The sequence below is a fragment of the Uranotaenia lowii genome, chromosome 2 (genome assembly GCF_029784155.1).
Source record: "Uranotaenia lowii strain MFRU-FL chromosome 2, ASM2978415v1, whole genome shotgun sequence".
Taxonomy (NCBI): domain Eukaryota; kingdom Metazoa; phylum Arthropoda; class Insecta; order Diptera; family Culicidae; genus Uranotaenia; species Uranotaenia lowii.
The window spans coordinates 340,515,776-340,538,148 of NC_073692.1; the positions used below are offsets into that span (position 1 = coordinate 340,515,776).

A 22,373-nucleotide genomic window follows, 5' to 3' on the forward strand; every position below is an offset into this window, starting at 1 on the left:
TCGAGGGAATTGGTTTAAAATAAACCCTTCGGTCCTTTACCTGTTGATCACTACTGAAGGAACTTGTGTAGTAGAATTTTTCACTTAATTTTTCATAATGACTTTTTTAAACTTGACTTTCAATTTTTTTTTCCCATTAAAATAGCACTAACCCTTCTCAATAATTAACCTCCCCGAAGAAAACGAGCACGTGAATTCGATTGAACTCAATCGAACGTTCAATCTCAAGTATCACTCAGTAATCTTTATTGGCCCGGCGCGCGTAACTGCCGGAATCGAATTAAATTATTTCTAGCGCCCGCCGCATCGTTTAAAGTCTCAGAGATAGGTTTCCCGGATGGTTTTCTGGATTCCTCTGGATCCTCTGGAAGTGCCAACTAGTCACGACGCCGGCCCGATACCAACTGAAACAATCAGGAGGACGGCTCCACGTTACACATCCCGCCGGATGAATCTACTGATGATGACGACGCCTGAACATCTCGCCGCCCGGTGTGGGATTGTTGGGGGTGGCGAAAATCTTGGCCCCCATCATTGCATTGCCATCATCATCGTCATCATTCCCGTAATATCTGCTCCGAATCCATTCGGGGAAAGCCGAGACAGTTTACACGGGATGTGGGACCTTGAATGTGCTCCCTGCTGCTATTTCTATTACTGTAGAGCGCCGCCGTCTGACACCAAGTTTGGAAAACTTTCTTCCTCTCTTGGCAGGTCTAAGTTGTTTTCCTCGTAACAGAGAGAGAGAATCCATTGGAAAATCGTTCGTTATCAGCTTCGATGTGTTTTCCTCCGAATGAACTCGGTGCAGTTGTTTCTGGTTTCAAACCATCGAGTCCCGCTCCGAGTGAATTTCTCTATTGGAAACACGTGGTCGTTCCAGTGAAGTTGAGAGACCACGTTCTCCCGACACCTAACCTAACCCTGGCGATGATGATGATAATCATCATTCATTACCCACCTATTTGCCACACCAGACGCTATAAAACGGTGTATAGGTTCATAACGATTTGTTTACATTTTGGAGGTAGTTGAGCATAAGAAAAAAAAAAAAAAAGACTAGTAAAATTTATCCCCGCGAATATGGTTGTTGATTTTTGTAATATGGTTTTCCGGATACCGTGCGGTCTAATGATTTCTAACTGAGTTGAAAGATATCTATTAAACCGTTTATGTCATTTCGATAGACAACCATTTATTTTGAGGTTAATTTCCGATTTTTTTCTCTTACTCTTAAAGCGAATGATGTTCCACAAATTTCGGACTGTTATCAGAATAAAACGGTAGATACTTGGACAAGGTAAATCATGCATGTATAGACTTAACATTGAATTTCTGACTATATGTCTGTCTGTCTGATCCCTATAGAATCGAAAACTACTAAACCAATTTGCTCGAAACTTCACAATTGATAGAAAATAGAGATGGGAGTTCCATACAATTTTTGCATAACTCGAGAACAAATCAAGCCAACGAAACCAAATCTGGCATGAGAGGGTATTTGAATACTAGAAGCACAGATAAACAGACAGGACACTATTTCTCCATTCTTCGCAAAACACTATCAATAAAAGGCAATACCGACACCAGATTGCGCTACTTTACATTTTTGAAAATAACAAATTTTCATAGTAGCACATAATAGCTGATTTTTTTTTAAACTAAAAACTAAAAACTATCCTAAAATTAAACTAATTGTAAAGAGAACGAATCTTTGCGATGGAAGACTGCATCGATTTTCCTCTGAAGTTAGAGATGATTTTGTTGGCCATCTCTTCGATAGATTCAATGTCCGCAATCCGCTGAAGATCTTCGGTGCTGTGCCAAGGTGGAAGCCGCAAAATCATTTTAATAACCTTGTTCTGAATCCTCTGGATGGCTTTCTTCCTCATCGCGCAAACCAAATCGGAACTGCATACATTATCGCTGGTCGGAACACCTGATTGTATATGAGCAGCTTATTCCTCACGCAAAGTCTGGATTTCCTGTTGATGAAAGAATAAGGAGATTTAGTGTATTTCTTACATTTAGATTGAATATCTTCAATGTGATTTTTAAAAGTAAGATTCCGATCAAATGTGAGGTTTTAAAAATTCAGCTCTTGGCTTATGGGAAAATAAAATAAGTTGAATTTAAGAAGCGTTAAAAGAAATTTTCCACATTTTCAAGTAATTTAAAAAGGAATTTAAATTTTTTTGCAATCTACTGCGAACCACCCGTAAATTTCGACCTTTGGCTGAAAGCAAAGTATCATCAGCAAATAATCTTTTACCTTTTCCTTCTGGTACATCAGGAAGATCAGAAGTAAAAATATTGTATAAAGTTGGCACAAGTAAACTACCATGAGGGATACCAGCTCCAATGGGTGTCCTTTCAGAGCATGAATTTTGATAGCTTACTTGTAAGGTTCGGCTTGTCAAATAATTTATATAAATATACGGGAAAATCAAATCGAGCTAATTTAGCTACTAAACCTTTGTGCCAAACACTGTCAAAAGCTTTTTCAATATCAAGAAGAGCAACACCAGTTGAACAACCTTCAGATTTGTTAGCGTTAATCATATTAGTTACACTCAAAAGTTGATGTGTAGTAGAATGCCCATGACGAAAACCAAATTGTTCATCAAGGAAAATTGAATTCTGATTAATGCGAATCATCATTCTATTCAAAATAACTCTCTCAAATAGTTTACATAAAGAAGGAAGCAAACTAATTGGTCGATAACTTGAAGGCTCTGAAGCACTTTTTCCAGGTTTCAAAATTGGAGTCACTTTGGCATTTTTCCAATCAATATAAGTTCATCAATATTAGTCTCACAAGAACTTTCAAATACATTTTGTTTAGAAAGAATTTCATCAAATTCAAGGCAAATTTGAGCATCAATTGGACTAACAGCGTTCAAATTAAAATCATGAGCAGACACAAATTTTGGAGCTAATTTTTGAGCATTTTCTACGTTAGTTAAAATAAGTTTATCTCCATCTTTCAAGGTAGGAATTGGCTTCTGGGGCTTTTCAGAATTTTAGTTAATTTCCAAAATGGCTTTGCGTAGGGTTGTATGTCCTCTACTGCTTTTGCAAAATTTTCATTACGAATAAAATTTAAACGGCGTTTGATCTCTTTTTGAAGGTCGCAATAAATTAATTTCAAATAAGGGTCCCTTGTACTTTTATATTGGCGTCGACGAATGTTTTTTAGTTATATCAAAAACTGATGATCATCATCGATCAAAGGTTTATTAAATTTATGTTTAACTTTAGGTATTGAAGCGGCTTTAGCATTGACTATTGAAGTTGTCAAATTTTCTACAGCCAAATCAATATCATCTATTGAATTCAGTGGAACGTTTACATCTAAATTGCGTTCAATAAAATTCCTATATCGCTCCCAGTCAACTTTTTGAAAGTTAAATGTTGATTTTAAAGGGTTTTCGATGGGAATTTTGGTAAAGAAAAAGTTACTGGAAGGTGGTCTGTATTGAGGTCCGCATGAGTAACTAATTGACTACAATGCTTGCCTGAATCCGTTAGAAAGAAATCAATTGTGGAGGGATTTCTTATTGAAGGGAAACAGTTATGCCCATTAGCAACAATATAATAACCTGCAGAGCAGCCATAAAACTAAAAATCCCCCAATATTCCCAATTTGATGAAATAATATTCCAAGATCGGTTTTTGCATTAAAGTCACCAATAATAAAAAAATTAGATTTGTTTCTGGTAAATTTTTGTAAATCTCCCTTCAAAAACTTTTTCTGTTCTCCGCTACATTGGAAAGGCCAGCATGTGGCAACAATTATACGATTACTATAGTGTCGTACGTAAAAAAATCATGTTTTTATTAAAAGATTTCGCCAATATACCAGCAGTTCCCCTTCGACCGATCTGAAAAGAAATCTTCACATCCTTGACGGAAGTGACGATTTCTTTCCGAAAGGCATTGAATTCTGAAATCGTGACCGTAATTGGTGGAACCTTTTCATTTTTATGAGTATAAGAAGAAGAAGGTATCATATTACTCTTATCAGAATTAAATATGAATATTTCCTTATCACCAATGTTACGAAGGACATCGATTGAAATGGATATTTCAACTTTTTTGGCTGATGGACCTGGACTAGGTTCAGCATTTGTTTTCTTCCGGCTTTCACACCGGCCGATGACTTCTCCATGCTGGAAAGAAATAGAAAATATAAATAGAAGAAAATGAAAATAATTTTAGCACTGAACAGTGCTGATTGCTGATTGAAAAACAGATTAGAAAATAAAATAAAAAATGTAAAATGTTCCTGCAGGTACGCATCAACGATACGATGCTCCGGCTCCGCGTTGACGGCTCAACGGTACAGATGGAAGTGATATTCAAAAAGGGTTTTAATAAATTACACAAGGCCACAAAATTCACATGTTTCCTAGGTGAATAGAATTTTAGCCCTAGTTATCATTCAACTGGGTGTCCTGAATCCAAAAATGCAATTAGAATTTTTTATTCAGTAAGCTTTTGTTTTTCATAATAACTTTCAGAAATTAATAAAAATCATTTTAGAAAATTTGGCACTTTTTTCTAAAATATGATTCATCATCATCATGATCATCGATCAACATATTTTTCCTTCATTTAATAAAGTATAATAAAAAAAAAATACAGAAACAGTTTTTTTGTTCATTCATGTAGATTTTTCAGTTCATCAATTTATCAATGATTGATTTCACTCAAAACTGATTCATTTTAAAGCTTCTAAACTAAGGTTGCCAGAATTTTTCCAGCACGCAGTCAGGCCAGGCAAATCCCGGTAATTTTAACTTAGCTTGGTTGACTACTCATATCCACCTTAAATCATTGAACTTGAAATGCTTCATTTACATTTTTTTTTAAATTGCTTCAAAAGGAATTTCGTGTTTTTTACATTTGTTTTCAAACTACACATTTCGAATTCCATTATCGCTGGCGTGGCTAAGCAGAACAAGTTCCACATCGCCAATGGTTGCTACTCCGTGATTAATCGAGCCATCAATTTTGCACAAAGTCCAAAAGAATAGTGCTTGGGATTAGCAGCTGTTCTCATTGTACAAAACTGATGCTCTCCCTTTTTTATATGATTTAAATGATTAATAACGGCGCCGGCCACGTCCTAGTAGTCAATGGGGAAAATGGAAGGATTGTTAGTAAGATACACTTTAAGTTCAACTAGCAACCTCTCGCTCCTGCATACTCAAAAAAAAATTTTTTTTTGAAAAAGTCAGAATCAGAGAAAAGTTAGTATCATAAACTATGGAAACCGTCTTTACGTCTGCGAATCCATATTCAAGTACCCAAGGAAGGGGTTGTGTTAGTTGGTGAAAGGTAGAGATCAAGATCCATTTTGGTAAATGGTGCGATCATGATTTTCCTACACATTCTATGCTCCTAGACATTTCCTAAGGAAACTCCTATTTCTATGAGGCTTTTGATAAAAATCCAATAACAATGGATCGAGTAGAATATTGAAGGCAAATCAAAACCAACCTAATTTCATTCTTGATAAACTAGCTCTTTTCCCTAACACTGATCCCTGTTGAAGCTAAGAGTTTAAAAAAAGACTTTAATGGTTGAAGACGGAAAGCAACTAATAATGAAAATGAATTATATTGCAATAATTAGACACAAATTTTTCCAAATTGTTTTTCTATGATTATTGCCTTTTTGAAAACACTTGGATTCTTGGATTCTTTACTTTACTTTTTTTGAAAGTCTAATTTTTTTCAAATCCATAAAGAGTTGATAAACTGATTTCAAATATATCAACCATATTGTGTAGCATGAAACAAAACAATTTCGCAATTGTAATTTATTTCAATTCAATACAAGGATCCATCGAGAAAAAAAATTAAAACTAAGCGCTCAAAAAAGATAGTTTTAAAGACAATTTATTTAGGAACGCTTTTTGGAAGGACGAATTTGAAAATTGTGTTCACTTCTTTTTCTGGATCGAACCAAAAATAGTTGAAACAAACGATACTTTTAATTAAATTGAAACAAAACCAATCTTGAAAGAAAAATTCATGTTAAGACTCGTAAACTCATTTAGAATTTATTTTTAATCATCAAACTGTAAGTTAGTTATGAGGGTCTAGCCATCATCTAAGTTTTTTGATATGAGCTCCAAATTTTTAAGTTTTTTTTTGTATTTTTAACTTTGATCAAAACAAAAACAAAAACATTTCAACATTTCATTAAATTTTAAACTTGATGGTTATCACGCGAACATGATCAAAGCAATAAATTGGTGGAAACTAAAATTTTAAAACAATTTTCTATTGGCAAGGTTAAAACTTTTAAATTTTGATTAAAACTATTTTGTTGTCTTATTTCCAACATTCTTTATGAAATATCTTTGTTGCAAATGATTTTTTTGCTATATTTGTTAATTTTTTTTCCAACTGTAAGATACATTGTTTAAAAATAAAAATTAAGATGAATATAAGACGAATCCGGAGGGGCTCCTTTACTAAATAATAAACAATTTGACACAAATCGAACAATTTTCGGAAACTATTGAGCTGATCAACGTTAAATTTGGTGTGAAGCCGCTTTCAAGACCGGGAATCGTTTCTAAATAACATTTTCAAACCTTTGCAAAACCAGAAAATAGGGGGGAGGGGCTCCCATACAAAAATGTCAAGAAATTTTCAAACTTTAAAAATCCTCGAAGTATTTTTGTTAAAAACTCATGAACGTACTTGTTTTGACATAATGAGAGGTTTGTTGAATTCACAAATAATTTTTCACAAAATAAGATGATATATTGTAATCTATAAACGCTTCCCATTTCAATGAATGAAGACTCTCATATTCAATAAATTTATCATATATATTATTAATGAAACCAATGTCTTTGTGTTTTCATAATTTTTTTAATTTGCCGGTATCGAAATACCCCTCCCGCTTCAAAAAGTGGAGATTTATTTTTTAATTTAAAGGTTTTTTTATTGAATTAAATATCCCTCCAATTTTTCCTAAAGGGTGGCTCCTTCAACCTTAAAACCTTCGAGTTACGTTGAGACTCAAGACAATCTAGAAACTCAGATGCCATGAAAAATTGTTTGCTTTTGAATAATGTTTAAATTTAATTAATAGAGAAGTGATTTGAACGAACATATTTTTTTTTCATGGAATGGGGAGCAAAGCACACCGGGTCAGCTAGTGTGCCATAAATATTTCTTTGTTTTTATTGAAATATTTATACAATTTTTGCTTTGTTATTCTCAACGATTTCATATTTCATGTTGTAGAGGCTTCATATTCATTTGTACATGTATTCAGTTGATAATTCACCAGCTGAAGCAGTTTTACTCATCAAGTTAAATATTTTTTTTCTTTTTAATATTTGATCTGATAAGAATCTTATTCTGAATGTCGCATTCCAATTCTAAAAAAATGTCAAATCACTCAAAGCGATTTATTGGTACCAAAGGTATGAAATTAGTATAAACATTTGAATTTTGAGTAATAAATTTAGCTATTCCTACTTTTTTTCTGATATCGATAGAGATTCTCATGTTTTATCTTTTGAACTTTATTACAGTTTATATTCTCAGAATCCCCAAACCGGAGTTTTCGTTAAACTTGCGTCTAAAAATAAAATTGAAACTATTCAAAATCTCATTTTCGGTTTTTTTAAATTGATCTTTTTAAAAAAGTTATAACGTTTATGAATAAAACACAACTTAAATTTGGATTTTGAAGATGTTATCAGAGTTTTTATAAGAGATGTACCGAATAGAGGACTTTATAATTTTTTTTAAAATTTTGTTTTTGTAGCTGAATTCTGCCATTATTTTAAAACGTAAAAATATCTGAAATGATATTTGTCTAAATTATATCAATTCTGTTATAGCAAAAACTATAAGATAATGTCGTTTTAAAAAACCGTTCGATTTTGGCACATGTGCCAAATGATATTGCCAAAATCGGATGTTGCCAAAAGCGAATGTTGCCAAAAACGAACGATGTCTGTACTATATTCTTACGTTGAACTTGAAGATATAACATTCAATTTCTAACGAAATCCAAGACAAGATTATATAAAAAAGAACTATTGGGTGAATTTGGAAAAAATCTTTGGCTAGCTAAAAGCTGCTTTCCTGACTTTGAAACGCACACTTCCGCAAGGTAAACATTTGTTGTTATCATAATCACGCATTCCCACCCGTCACCTCATCAATCATAATGTTCATAATCCAATCGACAGAAGTGAAAGCCAACAAAACCATCCTAAATGGATGATAATTTAATATTGTTTATTGCTCTTTGGTTCCACCAACAACAACAACAACAGCAACAGCGAGCTGCCACAAGAAAAATAAACATTGCCGGCTAATTAACTGTTCTAATTTTGGTGCAACACTGAGCTGTGAACATTATGAAAATCTGGTGTATGGTCTAAGAACGGGAAAAAACCAACGACAGATTGGAGCATAATGAACGACATTTTTGCGTTCATGGACGTTGGTTTTCTTTTGCTTTGGTTTCGAGTAAAATGATCGTTTTCTTAACTCGGTGATTGTACGGGTGGTGAATCCTCTTTTCAAAGGTAGATATGTACATATTTTTCTAGCATTGTTTGAACCTTGAGAAAAAAATTACATTGTCAAACGTGTGATTCGTTATAATTTCTTGCAAAAATTTTGGTTTATTTTTAATTATTTATGACTACAACAACACAACATTTCTTCATACTTTTAAACACTATATCAATCATTCAACGTTCTAAAAAATTTCTTAAAGCCAATTTCCTTTGATTGATTTCTAATGCAGACGTTTCGATGTTCAAATGCAAATAACCTCAAGCAAATATACATCTCTCACCAGCATCACCCTTCACCTGGGAGGTGTTTATTTGTTGATTCTGCTGAACCGATTTGGTCAAATCGGTCAAGCAAATAGACAGATGTATGTACATACATCGATATAATATGCTACTTTAATTAAGTGCTATCAATTTTGAAGGACGTTGAGCGATTCACTATTCGTAGCGCAGTAGTCATATCATAATTGTACATTGATTTGCAATGATAACAAACCTGGCAATTGAACTTTATGCCCAGGTTTTCGATTACTATACATATGTTTATATATCATGCTGATGATTCAGGTTCATTCACCTTATACCGATTTCAAGTGATTTGATTTGAGTATCCGCCAGTTGTACAGTTTCTGATTTATATGGAACTTAAAATGGTACAGGAAGAAAACATTAAAATCTATTAAATTAAAAATGGTAAAAACTGTTTCTGATGCTTTAATATTTTTAAATATGTTAAATGAAAGCAGTAAACGCATGAACAAAGTTGATTTCAAAAATAACTCTTCTAACAATTTTAAATATTTTTTTTGTTAGTTTATTTAGAACAATTTATCGAGAAAGTCAAAAAATTAATTACGGGAAATAAAGGCTTCATGGGCAATTTAAACAACACACCTATAATATGTTGGTGCCATAAGTATGACGTTTTCTTACATTACAAAAGTTCATTTCCCATCTGGCTGAGAATTCAAAAAGTTGATTATATCGTTGAAAATGCATTTTTTACTCGCCTTTGGAAAGAGCATCCAAACAAACATAAGGTTTCGAGTCAATAAAAAGAGCACAAACACACTTTCCTATCTGAGCTTTCCATTGAACCCTTACGCAGATGGTGACCAACTTTCCCCACTCAGAGGTGCGGATCTCGCCTCAAATCAGTAAGGTCCAAGGCCGTGCGAACGGTGGGGGAGGGGGGTTTAGGGGTTTAAACCCCCTCCCCCCATGGAGAATTTTTCCAAGTAAAATTTTCAGAAAAAGGAATAAATAAACTGGAAAATCACTTGTTCTCAAAAGGTGTTTAAAAATAAGTGTTAACAAACATGTCAGAAGATTAGCTCGTCTTCGGCAGAATTTAGTTTTATTTAAATCACTTAGGCCTAAGATATTTAATTTTTCGACTCTTTATGATGTTCACGAATTGAAATTATATATTACTTGTAGATTTCGATTTGCAATTCAGTTATTGTTTTGAAACTCAAACCATCTTGGCACACAAACCCGACCCATTACGGGTTTTTAATAAAAAGTTTGACAAAACAATTTCAAAAATTAACTTCAAAGTTCATTCATCGATTACTTATTTTCTACATCACAAGTTGGTTGCCATGGTGTTGAGTTCTTAAAAAAACCTAGTATCCACTTAATCACTTTGATATAAAAAAAAGTGTTAATGTTATGGCAAATTTTAAGGTGATATGAAATATTCCTCAAGAAATCAATGTCAGTCTCAATTGTATTTTGTTTCTCAATGTTCAGAATGCTTAACTCCATATTCAAAAGGGTTTTGATAAATTATTTAAGGCCCCAAAATTCACATTTCTCCGAGGTGCAAATAATGTAAGAGCTGGTTTTGATTAATTTGGGTGGCTCAATTCAAATACGTAATTAGATTTTTGTATAACAGCTTTTGTTTTTGGAATCACTTTAAAAATAGGTTATAAATCATTTTAGAAATCACATTTTTGACTTTTTTGGCAAAAAAAAATCAAATAAATTATCAACTTTCCCAAGATCAAAATATCTTTTGATTTCAGCGAAAAAAGTTTTTGAAGTCTTCTGCTTGTTCACTTTACTTCATTCAAACCAAATTGAATTTCAGATATTTAAAGCAAAAATCAAATTCAGGCTACAACAAATTTGCTCAAAGAAATAAAACCTTCAGTAGTGTTGGAAATGCTTGTAATGATACATATCTTTCCAATTAAAAAAAACTGTATAAATTAGCTTTCAGATTTAATCATAAACGATTGATTTCAGTCAAAACTGATTCTTTTTAAACTTTTAAACTCCATATCACCAAATCTAAGAATGAATCTTATGTTCTCTTGTTTTAATCTTGATTTGGTTTTGTCTTGATGTTCTTGTTTCAATAATCTAACAAATTGTATAGTTGTATAGCTTTTTTTTTATTTTGAGTATATTTACCGAATTTTAGAAGTCAAACTATTCTTAATTAAATAAGTTTCTCATTGTTTTTTTTTTTAATTTTAAATGTTTGTATTTAGAAAACGTAATCGTTTTGGAAAATTTTAAATCTATATTTTAAAATAGAAAAACATAGTTTCAACCTTTTGTCCTCAGGACCCAGTATTTCAGTGCGCAACGTTAATTAAATGAGCATTTGCTTTGTGCTTTTTAGATTTACAACAATTCATCTAATTGTTTATTTTTATTTTTATCAATTTTTTATTGACCATTCTAGAAAACACCCATTTCCCAACCTGTACTTTGTCAGTTTATGCTTTCAATGATGAATTGAACATTTTTTTGTAAATATTTGAAATTAATATTGTGAAATGCTTTTTTTAACCTTTTATTTTGATTACTTGAAGAATTTGAATAAAAATAATTATTTCATCTCTGATTTTTATCACTGGCACTCTTGAAATAAAATAGATTTTATTCTATGTTATAAGTTGAATTTGATCTTCAAGTATATGTTTGGAATAAATTCTCTCAAGTTCAACTGGATTTTTTTTTTATAATCAAGGAGTCCCAATTCAAATCGTGATTTAAAATATTAGAGTGGCATTCTTCAACTGAAAATGACAAAAAGGAATGTAAATTTAGACGATTTTTAGCTAAATTTGAATTTCGAAAACCTCCTCCCATGGACGGGTCTTTCGCATGAGCCTGTTAAGGTCAAATGAAAATCGAGTATAACCTAGAGTTGACATCCGTCCCGCTGTTTTTCTTGGAAAACTTTCCCAAATTCATCGACTCACACTAGAAAATATCAAACTCTCCCAGATAACCAGAAATCGTTAAGCAGTGTTCAATCAGTGTATCAATCAGTGTACATCAAGTTGTAGCTAAACCAAGTTATATTTTATCGTTTATGGTTTGTATAGTTCATTATAAACTATAACATTTTCTTAATCGTATAGAAAGATCAATAAAGTTGTTTGGAATCGCAGTAGAATTGTGTAAAGCTTAATATTTTATCCCACTGTACAACTAAGCAATCTTTCATGCTTGCGATTTATGTTGACATATTATTTCCATGAAAGGTCGTACAGTAATTGTGACTTGTGAGAACATCGTCAAATGAAATTTAAACAATCTATTCGTACATGTCAATCAAAGTCGCTTATTGAGATAAACTTAATCGGTAAATATTTGTTAATAATCAACAATTTCCAAAATTGGAAATCCTTGACAAATTTTGTTGCAAAAATGATGGCAGTTTTAATTTAGAAAAAAAAATATTAAAATAAAAAAAGTGGCACATACAGTCGGCGTTTGAAAAAACACAGGCGACACGCTTCAAAAAATCCGGTTCTGTGATAAACGATTCCATTTAACCGGAAATCGTGAAGTTAGTGTTCATTGTAGATTGTATAAGTATCCAGTTGAGATTTGAATTGTATAAACATCATGTTGTAGCTAAACCAAGTTATTTTTTATCGTTTATGGTTTGTATAGTTCATTATACACGAAAACATTTTGTTAATCGTACAGAAAGATCAATAAAGTTGTTTTGAATCGCAGTAGAATTGTGTAAAGCTCAAAATTTAATCCCACTGTACAACTAAGCAATCTTCCATGCTTGCGATCTATGTTGACATATTACTTCCATGAAAGGTCGTACAGTAATTGTAAGAACATCGTATCATGAAATTTAAACAATCTGCAGATTGTCGAATTGTTTAACATCAAGTAAATAGCTAGCTAAGGATAGAATCGTCTTTGATATAGGTTAAAGTTGTATATCAAAAAACGGCATCTATAAACAGATTTGGAGTCCGAAATGATGCAGTCAGTGGTATTTTATACGATCAAATGATTTTTAAACGGAACTTTCATCTGTACATGAACAAATTTGCTTCTTTGTATAAAAGAAATGGCGCCGAGGAAGTATCGAGGGACAGGAATCGGAACATTGTAAGTTCGAGACTGAAAGGGGATTGATCAACAACATATGCATTTTTAAACCAACAGTCAAAGTTAAGGACGTTCACAAGATGACAATATGCATACGCAGTATTTGGAAATTGGCATTCAGTATTTTTCTAACAAGGTTCATCAATTTAATCAAAGACACATAAAGTTGTATATGGTTCAGTTTTATTCGCAGTAAACATTAAATTCTATTGTATTGTATTGTATTTAATGGAAAAATATAATTGCTTTGGGATACAGTAACAATAAATTGTATTAAATGGTGAAGAAATTTTTTACAAACTTCAGACTACCTACAAAAGGAAATTGAAATCAAATTGAAAGACAGGCAATAGAAAGTTGTAAGTTGTACAATCCTAAGATATAGTGCAAATCAAAGTTGCTATCAAATTATTGAAAACGCAATACAAAGATTTATATTTTCAAGGTAAGCAAAATATGGTCCGTATATTGCCTCCACTTTGGTACGTAAAGGCTCATATAGAATATTCTATACAACTTTTTCGGATTGTACAAAAATGTGTATATCTCAGAAACAACTGAAATATACAGACCAAAATGTTCACTGGGTATACTGAACTACTACTTTGTTCGCTTTATTCGACAGATGAAGGTTTAAGCTAATACACCACAGAAAAATAGAATAAATCACCCAAAACAGACTCCTTAAAAATGTTTGCTATAATTATGGGTCATACTGTATGAGTATCAAATTGAATAAAGTATTAAAATCATTACGATTTGGACATTTCCTCTATGCATGCCAAAGCTTGGATAACCTATGTTACTGAAAAATAATCTGTGGTTTGACCAGTATGAATCTGTATTTCTTTATTTCATAGATCGTATTGAGGTTATGTATTGGCTTTTCAGTCTTATCAGGTCAATTATAACACTTTTTATATGTGCTTCATCCAACGTTTCGAATTATATTAATTCTTTATCAAGGAACTAAAATTAAATACAGGAGCATAAAACATATTTTCTCATAATTAATATTAACATTAATTACTCACTCGGACATTCGTGTTATTGTCCAAAGCAGATGCACTCCTACAGCGTTCATCAATCGTCGGGATTCTGGCTATAAATTTTGAATTTGAACTCTCATTTCATGTCGGAAGTGAGGAGGAAAGCTTGCGTGTGACTTACGTGCCCAATATTCTGGTATCGGCCAGGGCGTCGGCGCCTACTCCGTCGTTTTGGAACACGTCCGTGGCAAAACTTCTATCACTCAACTCACTGTTTGTTATTATTGTTTGAGTTTTCGTAGCGTTTTCTTTACCGCCAGAACCCGGCGTCCATGAGTGCTTGCGAGTGTTTGCGAGAGAGTGAAACACTCCGCCGTACGAGATTGCTCTCCCGTCTGTGTCGCTCTGGATGTTGACGGTATTCGGGGTACTTTGTATGTAGCACATTTCGAGTACCTCTAGGTGCCTACGGTGTTTGTTGGAACTGTCTAGGACGGTGGCTTTATCGAAGTCAAACATGTGCTCCTGTTCGAAACAATGTTCAACAACAGCTGACTGCCGCAGTTCCCGGATGCTGGGGTTTGACGCTGTGGCCCCTGTTGCTAATATGCGTTTCAATTTGGTGACATCACATTTATGTTTCGACATTCTAGTCCGTAGTTTATAGCTGGTTTGCCTCATGAATTAATTTGATCGCCTCCTCGGGGGGAACATTGGTTGAAAAGTTTTTGACTCGTTTTATAAAATTTAACGCTGTGTATAAAACGAGTCAAAAACTTTTCAACCAATGTTCCCCCCGAGGAGGCGATCAAATTAATTCATGAGAATCTGAGAATCAACGATTACCCGAAGACCCTGATCAACAGATTGATTGAACAGATTGAATTTTGAGTTTGTTACTATTTTGTAGTCCGATTTTCCTCGAGACTCAACTGAAATTTTATTGAATTCATTAGACTTTCGTATAACAATGGAAAGTATGATATTTACTTACAATTAAGTTCGACAACTTCAACTTCTTACTGAGTACTAGCGGTTCGAAATGTGTCAGTAATCTTTTGGCTAACCTATCGGTTTTAGAAATTTTAGATGTTATTTAATGTACTCGAGTGAATATTTTTAACCTTAACTTACTGTTAGTTTGAGAACAACTCAGTGTTGTTAGCATCGATTACAACTCCTTCCAAATAATTGCATAAACGGTAAATTGACCATTTACTATCTTCGCTAACCTGTTGTAAATGGTTTATAGAATTGGTAAATATACTTCATATAACAATATAACTTTCATTCTAGACTTACAGTGAACTTGATATCGACCAAATAAAGCTACTAGTACTGCGGATCATAACCTCAAAATGGATCCTGATACTATTTGTAATGTCGACCACAACTGTGCTGCATGCTCTAAGGCGGATGATGCACAAACCATGGTGGCCTGTGACTCCTGCTCTATTTGGTGGCACTATAGTTGCGCGGGCGTCAGTTCGTCTATCGTCGACAAACCTTGGAGATGCAAAAATTGCACATCAGCTACTGCAAAAACCGGAGTGCAAACCTCGAAAGCTACATCTCTGCCTCCAGTGAAGCCAATGTCAGTTAACCCTTCGTTTCATAAAGTAACAAATATGCAACAATTAATTAAAGCTGTTGTAAATTATGCAGAAATTTAAATAGTCAACTTTTTTCTTCATGGCAATTAAGTTTCTAACTTCAAAATACGGTTCAATTAAAAAAAATTACTTTCCGAGTATATATGTACAAACTAGACCAACTTCAATCTGAAAAAATATGAAATGTTAAAAAAGGGTTATTTTTCAGAATTTTGACCTAGTCCAATTCGCACCGAGGAGAAAAAAAATAACTGGAAAAAATATTTTCGCATTTTCAGTAATTCAATAAACACAATTGAATACAATTTGAAGATTTTTTTCAATTTTTGTCTGATATAATGGCCTTTTATTAATTGTTGCAAATTTGCAACATCATGCAACGGTAGCACCTTTAGTTTCGTATATGGGCTACAAAGTGTGTTTTCGAAAGTTTCATCGTTTAAACAATGTATATGTTTTCCGATGAAAGTATTATTATTTTAATGTTATATTATCATGTTATCGAGACATTTTTGAAAATAATGCAGATCCATTATCCTCTAACTGAACAAAATGGCTACCAACTGTAGAAATATAGGAAAAACAGTAAAAAATCCTTTTGAATAGATCATCAACCATTCGTTTCATAAAGTAAAAAAAGGCATTAATTACGAAACCTCGTTAGAAATCCTGCATAAAAGTTGAAAAATTGTATTTGTAAAGGGTCACATATGTATGTATGTTGTATGTTGGTTATCCACCATGGGTGCACGGATTCACCGCAGTTTCTGCCTAAGTATGTTTTCAAATGTATTCTCAGATTATTAAGTTCGATAATATATTTCCAAAGGGTCACATTTAGTACAAATTTATGACTTTTGAGTAGTTGAAGTGTTTGTAGTAATATTTTGAATCTATAGTTTTTCATATACAACGAGCGCTGTGTTTCTATGATTTAAAATATTATATTGTGATCCCCGGGAAAGATTTTCTGGGTTCGAAATAAATATTTTCACATTTTTAGTAAATTAATTAATAACATACTTTTTTCCATACTAGTACATTGAATTTTTAAATGCAAATGCATTATATGTTCTCAACATTATACAATATAGTACCCTAGTTTGTAAAATGAGTTCCATAATGTGCTCAATTACTTTTTATCATTTAAACAGAATTAATGTTTACAGTATTAATGTTTTCAGAACGAATGTGATACGGAAACGGTGCATGATGGTGAAATAGCAGTTTCATTTTTGTCCTACTTATAATTCCGTTAACTCTTCTGAATGTGTACCATCGGAAAATCGTTTTCGATATTGAACTCTAAACGTCCCCCTTCCCTCTTTCAAATTAGAATCAAAGCTAACAGATGAGTCACCGCAACTATTACGGCTCCTTCCTCTACTTACATGGATTAAATAGTGATCCACTCGGCAAAATGAAACTTATATGTAAATTGCTTTAATAAATAAACCTATGATAAAAAAATCAACAAAAGTTATATGAGTGCATTTTAAAGGTATTTTATCCATCGGTTTTCTTTATTAGGGAATATTGAAAATATTGTTTTTTTGTTTTTTTTTATTATTATTGTTGTTTCAATAAACAATGCAAATTGTTTCTTCAACAATTTGTATTCCCTGATTTTCAAGTTACTTAGTTCTTTGCAAATAAGTATACCATGTACAACAATCACGTTTTCTGTTATAATGGTTTTATAATTCGTTGTTGTCAGCCGAGAATGAACTTTTGTTTTAGATTGTTGTATATTGTGCTTAAAACCATGATCACGAAGGTCATAAAACCACATAAAATCTTTCACAAAAAATGGAGTTACTGAAAAAGAATTGGAGATTTGTCGATCTAATTAATCTCAATAATGCATGTAAGCACATACTTAGGTAGGAACTGCGGTGAATCCGTGCACCCATGGTGGATAACCAGCATACATAGGTTCTACCCCCAGCTAAATGGTGTCCAGACACTAGGTTTACGAAGTTTTTAAGCTAAAACTATGGTTAGTGCAAGATGAACTAAGAGTAAACATTTATATCTAGCTGTCTTGTGTGAGGAACAAAAAGGTATAACCATTTCATGTTGTTGCAAATTTGCAACAATTAATATTTTGGCTAAATACTCGAAATATGTGAAAATTATATTTTTTCATTATTTTTCCCTTCATGTACTCATCATTGCGCACTATTGAGATTTTTTTCAAGGAAAAATAAAAAATCATGAAATGAAGGGTTAAATCATCCGGATTGAGTGCAAGGCTCCGACTGCAGCAATTAGAAGAAACGCAAGCACTCGAGGACCGGCTTAGGAAGCAACAGGCAGAGAGCGAAAGGTCGTTTCTAACAAAGAAGCATCAACTACAAATTGAAATGGAAGAAGAGGAGCAAGCAGTCGGTGGCAGCGTTATAAGCTTCGGAAGTCGCCGTGGACGTGAATTGGTGGATAAGTGGATGAGAGACCCTGCTAATCACCCTCAGGAACAGATTCCGATTACTTCCACCCCCGTCTCGAAAACCCTTCAAACCGGAACTATTCCGAAAGCCAAAAGGAACGAGCCACTGGCTAATCTCGAACCAGAGATTCCAGCCATACCTGTTGATATTCGTAGCTATGCGCCTCTCCCGAGGAATCATCCGGGCATAACGGGGCCATCTAAAACGCAACATCCAGGTCGATCTCTAGGAGGTCCAAAAGTTCCCGAAATGCCGTTACAGGAGATACTTCAAATGCAATCAGAATTACCGCCGAGGAAAACAGTACCTACACAAGAAAGGAATTGTCGACCCAATTTTACCGAACATGTTCAGCAACCCAGCTCTGCAATCATCAACAATTGTAACTTCCAGCAACCATCAATGTTCCATGATGCGGGCTTCATCAGCGCGCAACAATTCGCAGCCCGGCAAATTGTTTCTAAGGATTTGCCAAAGTTTTCCGGCGATCCCCTCGAATGGCCAATGTTCTATGGCGCCTTTGAGTCGACAACGTTAATGTGCGGAATTCAACCGGACGAAAACCTGGCACGTTTACAAAAATGTTTGGTAGGCAACGCAAGAGATATGGTTCTGAGTCTTCTAACCATTCCCTCGGCAGTACCTGAAATAATCTCAACTCTGAAACAAGAGTGCGGGCGGTCAGATCAGCTGGTACACTGCCTGTTATCGAGAATACGAAACACCAGTCCACCAAATGTTAATAAATTAGACACCCTGATAACGTTTGGGCGTGAAGTCTGCAACTTGGTAACCTTTATTGAAGCTGCGCAGCTTCATAACCATCATTACACACAACACTACCGATCCATATTACACATCGACGGCCTAACTGCAAAAGTAATCCGCGCACTTAAGACGGATTTCCCGCAGGTACGCATCGGCGCCACACAAAAGCACACGATACGCAGCCTACTGCCTGTGGTCAAAGATCCGATATCGCCGATCGATCGCTCCAATGTGGTCTACCATATCCCATGCGCAGGCGCTCCCGAACGAGATGAAGAATGCTCCAAATGCTATGTTGGGCAAACCAGCTATAAACTACGGACTAGAATGTCGAAACATAAATGTGATGTCACCAAATTGAAACGCATATTAGCAACAGGGGCCACAGCGTCAAACCCCAGCATCCGGGAACTGCGGCAGTCAGCTGTTGTTGAACATTGTTTCGAACAGGAGCACATGTTTGACTTCGATAAAGCCACCGTCCTAGACAGTTCCAACAAACACCGTAGGCACCTAGAGGTACTCGAAATGTGCTACATACAAAGTACCCCGAATACCGTCAACATCCAGAGCGACACAGACGGGAGAGCAATCTCGTACGGCGGAGTGTTTCACTCTCTCGCAAACACTCGCAAGCACTCATGGACGCCGGGTTCTGGCGGTAAAGAAAACGCTACGAAAACTCAAACAATAATAACAAACAGTGAGTTGAGTGATAGAAGTTTTGCCACGGACGTGTTCCAAAACGACGGAGTAGGCGCCGACGCCCTGGCCGATACCAGAATATTGGGCACGTAAGTCACACGCAAGCTTTCCTCCTCACTTCCGACATGAAATGAGAGTTCAAATTCAAAATTTATAGCCAGAATCCCGACGATTGATGAACGCTGTAGGAGTGCATCTGCTTTGGACAATAACACGAATGTCCGAGTGAGTAATTAATGTTAATATTAATTATGAGAAAATATGTTTTATGCTCCTGTATTTAATTTTAGTTCCTTGATAAAGAACTAATATAATTCGAAACGTTGGATGAAGCACATATAAAAAGTGTTATAATTGACCTGATAAGACCGAAAAGCCAATACATAACCTCAAAATTATTCCCGGTCGAACAACAAATTGATAGATCGTATTGAAAACTAGTGTCAAATAACAAAGAATCAGCACATTTCAACTGAAAAAATCAAATCAAATAAAAAGATCTAATAAGGTTAAAAATTATAAAGAAAAATTAATTGAGATATTCCTTAATTTTCAATACAAAATGAATAATGTTTTATGCCTGTCACTGAAATGTTGTTCAAATTTTCAAAAATTTGGGCAACCTTGACTACTTTGCAACTCTTAACATGATAAATCAACAACTTGTTGATTAAAATTTATTCAAAACCATCTGCAATCGGTATTGTTTTCAATGGTATAAAATACTTAATTGAGTTTTTTTGCACAACAGTTTAACTTAGAAAAACTCTCAATGTCAGGACAAAATCGCAATTAGAGACAGATTTTAACTCTTAATAAGTGATATTAATTTGGTCAAAATAGTGCTCTGTCTAGGAAAGCAAGATTTCATTGCTCAATACGCATTTTGCTGGTGTTGTTGTTGGATTATACTTTAGTAAATCTAGGGCTAATAACTTCTCGATTACACAACTTAAACATAGATAATTGATTCATGTCAGTATTTTGTCTTTGAAGCTGCCAACGTTCGAGTGTCTCGTCGTTTCAGAAATTTGTCAACAGAATAGCACTCTTTTCAGATAGAATAAAACAAGTCATTTTACCTTTTCCAGTCCGTCCATAGAAAGGAAGTTGGAGCATCTAGTTCAATTCTATACATCAATCTTTCACACGGATCGAGTTAATTTATTCAGATCGATTCAGATTGGTAACAGTTAAGACAGCACATAAATAGTTTACGGCAGTTACTTAGATATTGCTCGCTTGAAATACAGTTCTTTATGCATGTGGTCCTTTTTATCAGCTGTTTCCTCAATTCGCAGTCTATTTTATGCGATCCTCCCAACACTGTCCTCGCAACTCGCATTTTTTTATTACAGTTGTCCTCTCAATTCGCTGTTTTTTCTCTGCTGTCCTCCCAACACACAATTTAAGGCTGGCCTCACAACTCGCCTTTTTCATTACAGCTGTCCTCCTAACTCGCTGTTTTTTTGCGGTCCTCCCAACAAGCAATTTAGGCTGTCTTCTTAACACGCCTTCACTTTGTCACTAAATTTTCACTTAATTTTTTTTAATATACTTACAACATTTCTACAGACCTGGCAACACTGGCCTTTCTCCGTTTCCCGGCAAAAACCCACGTGGTATGCTTTCTGGTGGGTGAACTCTATAATATGTTCTTTTATCGTGATATGAAACTAGACTTTTACACCAAAAACCAAAATCGCACTACACATCTTTTCTCTTTGAAACCGGACACCTAACATCAAAATAAAGTCTTGTCGGTCGCCAAATGTGCAACTCCGCGTAACGCTAAAGATCACCCATCGGGCTATGTTCAGTCGCCGAAAGGACGTTGTAATTCACGCATTAGGCTGTCGCGTCGAGACTGGGGGAGATATCCGAGCCTGCTCTGAGCCTGCATCCATTCGTGTCCATTACAGCTATAGGATCACGCATAAAATTAAATTGTTTACAGACTCAATTTTTTTTATCTGTTGATACTTACGGTTTCGGATAGGTCCGAAACATTCCTTCACTTCATGTGGGACCTGTGGACCTCTCAAGGGTTGAGAGTAGGATTTTCATAATATAACCTATTATTCGATTTTTGATGACAAGAAATATTGTTAATCCTACCTACCGAGTATAACTTAGACACATCTTGTTTTGAAAAATAATGTATTTCTTTACAGAGTCTAGAAACAATTCGATTTACATTTTTTTCTCAATCCCCATGCGATGTTGATTATGTTATAATACACCTTGAACATGAAACGTAACCCCAAAATCAGCGCAAAAACAAATTTGTTAAAAGCACAACGAACGAGGGAGTAAGGTGAAGGATTATTCTTTGCTATTGACTATAGCTAATTTACGCCCCTAGACCTGAACCAGAAAGTCGAACATCGCTGGGCGTCTTTTAAGCCAACCAGGAACCAATATTGACATAATGGATTATATTTTACTGCGTTCATGCCCGGTGGCGGCAGCGGCAGCCCGTGATAATTTATTTTCGCCTTCTTCTAGACGACGCGTCATAGGAAGGTTGTTTCGCGCAAACACGCGCAACCACCCATTACCTATTCTTTGCAATCGAGGCGCAAATATTTGCTAATTTATGTATACACACTTTTTAATTAGAGCTGCATCTCGCGTTACACCGATAATGATAGGGGTTTGCTGCTTTTTCTTTTCCACCCGAGAAAGTCCAGTTCCACAAGTTGTATCGGGAACGACAAATTCGCTTGAACGTTGGCTTTACACATCAGGAGGGAATGCTTGTGACAATTGTGATTTCCAAATCCTTCCAAAGGTGGTCTCGAATGACATGAATAGTAAATTAATTAAACTGCAACACTTCAGTAGCAGCATTGGGATTTTCATATCCAGTACACCCCGTGTGACAATGAACTAGAAT

At 34.5% G+C, this 22,373-nt stretch overlaps 1 protein-coding gene across 3 annotated transcripts in view; it reads right to left on the bottom strand.

Moving 5' to 3' along the window:
- The window catches only part of LOC129746986 (substance-P receptor-like), a 191,941-nt gene that overhangs the window by 99,886 nt on the left and 69,682 nt on the right, over positions 1-22,373 (bottom strand). Inside the window, exon 1 of one of the 3 annotated variants that reach the window (XM_055740989.1) lies at positions 153-387. The exons of 1 other annotated variant lie outside the window; for it this stretch is intronic. The gene's annotated coding sequence lies outside the window, so the exon portion shown is untranslated. Of the gene's footprint in view, positions 1-40; positions 388-22,373 lie in introns of those variants that run through there. One more of the 3 variants, XM_055740990.1, reaches the window with a different exon arrangement.